Source organism: Salvelinus sp. IW2-2015, unplaced genomic scaffold (genome assembly GCF_002910315.2).
Source record: "Salvelinus sp. IW2-2015 unplaced genomic scaffold, ASM291031v2 Un_scaffold7603, whole genome shotgun sequence".
Taxonomy (NCBI): domain Eukaryota; kingdom Metazoa; phylum Chordata; class Actinopteri; order Salmoniformes; family Salmonidae; genus Salvelinus; species Salvelinus sp. IW2-2015.
In genome coordinates this window covers 10081-13453 of record NW_019948863.1, presented here as the reverse complement: position 1 = coordinate 13453, position 3373 = coordinate 10081, and the positions used below count along the sequence as shown (strand labels likewise).

The 3373-nt window shown below is 44.4% G+C and overlaps 1 pseudogene; it reads left to right on the top strand.

Moving 5' to 3' along the window:
- The first annotated feature begins 97 nt into the window (after window positions 1–97).
- On the top strand, window positions 98–709 carry LOC112079329 (transportin-2-like; annotated as a pseudogene).
- Window positions 710–3373: the final 2664 nt, after the last annotated feature.

The following is a 3373-nucleotide window of genomic DNA, read 5'->3' as shown; positions in this document are numbered from 1 at the left end:
ACTATTTTGCCGGTGGAGGCTGTAAGGAAAATGTAGAGAAACATTCGAGTCACTCTTTCTCTCTCTCTCTGTGTATGTGTGTGGTGTGTGTGGTAGGATGGAGTGGCAGCCGGATGAACAGGTTTGCAGCAGGTGCTTCAGCTGCTGAAGGACCCCCAGTCTCCAGACACAGCCACACAGAGAGCTGTGCAGGAAGTATCCTCTCAAACACACACGCAGTGTGTCAGCGTTCGGAGAGAGCGAGTTTGTGTGTGATTGTTTTCCATACTTCATAATGTGTCTCCTCGGGTGGAGTGAAAGATGAGAGTCATGAATGTGTCAGTGATTGTTGGTGATTTGCCATGTTGATGTTTTGTCAGTAAGGGTGTTCCTTAACAGTGTGTAGAAACTGGAACAGCTCAACCAGTTCCCAGACTTCAACAACTATCTCATCTTTGTCCTTACAAGCCTCAAATCAGAGGGTAAGTGTGTGTGTGTGTAGGATGTATATAAATGGTTGCGAGCATTAGTCCAGTCGTTCCCTCTCTCTCCCTCTTTTCCTTTCAACCCCCCTGTAGATGAGCCGACCCGTTCTCTAAGTGGTCTCATATTGAAGAACAATGTGAAGGCCCACTACCAGAACTTTCCTCCTCTGGTAGCTGACTTCATCAAGAGGGAATGTCTCAACAACATCGGAGATCCCTCGCCCTCATCAGAGCAACCATCGTAAGAGAGTGGTGTGAGTGTGTGTGCTGTAAAGTGAGTCAGGATGTGTGGGTGGTTAGCCTTTGCAGGTACTGGTATCAGTCTGTGTGGGAGTATGCGTTAATCAGCAAGCTGAAGTGTGTGTGTGTGTGTATTCAAGTTTCAAGTTTTAATGTCACATACAGTGAAGTCCTTCTGCAGCTCTAAACCAAAACAAGCAGTAATGGATGTTAAAAATTACAAGGTAGAACAGAAACCCATAATAAATAATGTTGTGTATAAATGTGTATGTGCCTTATTAGTTAGTGTGTGTGTGTAACCCTCTGCCTCCTGTCTCTCAGGCATTTGATAAACAACCATAGCATCTAAAGGAGAGCTGCAGACATGCCTGAACTCCTCCCTCACTCTGTAACCTGCTCAACTCTGAAGACTAAATACCTGCGAGGTCACACACACACACACACACACACACACACACACACACACACGCTCCCATCTAATCTTTAGATTTTTTATGTAGGACTTATGTTTAACTTTCTCTGTGTGTGTGGTGTGCAGGGTTCTTTCGGAGCCCTGCAGAAGATCTGTGAGGATTCTTCAGAGCTGTTGGACAGTGACGCTCTCAACAGACCTGAACATCATGATCCCAATTCCTACTTTTTGTTGCTACTAGTGTCGCTGTCACAAGCAGAGTTGTCTCTCTAGCCCAACATCACATCAGAAGCAGAGTAAAGAATAGAATGCGTCAGTCAAGGGTCGGAATGCAAAGAACGCATTCTAAATCKCTAGCATCAGGACTAGCTACATAACCAACCTGGAGTCAKAACAAATATCACATCAACTGACGTTGACAAAGTAATTTAGTTACCTACTTAACGTTAACTAGTTAGTTAGTAGTAATCAGTCCCCATTATAAACTCAATACGTAYCTAGCCAACGTTACCTCATCTAGCTTTGCCCCCGCAAGTATTCCGCATTGCATGKTAGCAATTTTGCTAWCTAATAAAGTAGGGAGTCCCTGGCCGGTTTGGGCAAGRAGGCCGATACGGCCTCGCATTTCGCCGCAAGTGACATTAGCTCGTTAGCTAGCTACATAAACATCTAACAAATGAACGAGTGTAGACATTGTTAGCTAGCCAAGTGCAAACGATAAAGACAACTCAATGACATATTATATGGCTAACGTTGGTTATTTGGCTAGTTAGCTTGTTAGTTAGGTAGCTAGCTAGTAGCTTCATGTTGAAAGTGCCGCCAAAGAAAGCCTTTACCTGGTCGCACAGATTTGTCAGATCCGTAATTGCTTTGTTAGCAGTAGCTACCGGTACCGTGGCAATGAGCATTTACAGAATGGCAGATGCAAMCRAGATGTATTTAGTAGCAAAGGGTTTTGATCTCTCACTTTGTTTTTAGAGCAAAGAGATAATCCCGAAKCCCCTTTCGATAAGTAGCTCTGGCTATGTGTGAGAAATAGCTGTCATGTCAGATTCAAAAATCCACCAGCAGGTCCTTATTCGGCTTCCGTACATAGCTCAATGTTCCATACGCTTGATTAGTTTTGCCCAATCGCCCATCTGTTCACATCACACGTGATTACACTGCAAAATCAGTTAGGTCAATTTAAMCGAGAATCTTTCATCAAAGTCTAATTTCTATTTACATTTACCAGTGAGTGAATAGACAGTGTAAAATGACATTTTATGGCATGGAATAAACGTCTACTTTTTAATGCCATGTGGGCCTAGCAGGATAGAATCGTCTGTGGGGGTCATTATATATTAAACAGGTGTGCGTGACAGCCACCACCAAAGACGGGGAGGAGGAAGTTACAACAGGTGGATACAACAAACCCGTCCTCTAGTCCAGGGTTTCCCAAACTCGGTCCTGGGGCCCTTCCTGGGTGCTCGTTTTTTTTTTTACCTAAGGACTACACAGCTGATTTAAATAACCAACTCATCATCAAGCTTTGGTTATTTGAATCAGCTGTGTACTGCTGGGGCAAAAAAACAAAACATGCACACAGGGGGGGCCAGGACCGAGTTTGGGAAACCCTGATCTAGTCTAGTGTTGTTGAGAAATAAAGCATCTGTGGTCAAATATATATTTACAGATACTGTAATACATCAAGTATGAGTCATTGAGAAATGGCAATGAAGAGTAACACATTACCACTTTCAAACACAACTTTATTGGAATGTCATATCAGTAATTAAACACACAAAACTGCTCATAATACTGACATAGATGGGAGAATACATGCATGGTCAAAGAATGTCTTCGCTCGCGCTGCTTTGTAACCTTTTCTTTTTACACCCTCACAGTCAGGAGACCCTGAATTATCAACACAATGATCCAGGAGAAGGAGAAGAGGCAGGAGGGAATGGAGGGATAGAAAAGTGGAGGGATGGAGGGCTAGAGGGAAGGAGAGAAGGCAAGACATTTTGGGGACAGAGGAGGAAGACAGGCAGGAATGAAGGGATTTTTAGTGAGAGATGGAGATGGCCAGAATAATGAAAGTAGAATGGATAGAGGAGGCCACGAGAGATGGGGTGATGTAGGAGGAGAGGCACAGAGGATGGGGTGATGTAGGAGGAGAGGCACGAGAGATGGGGTGATGTAGGAGGAGAGGCACGAGAGATGGGGTGATGTAGGAGGAGAGCTAGTAGAGCTGAGCAGAGGGACGAGGGGATGG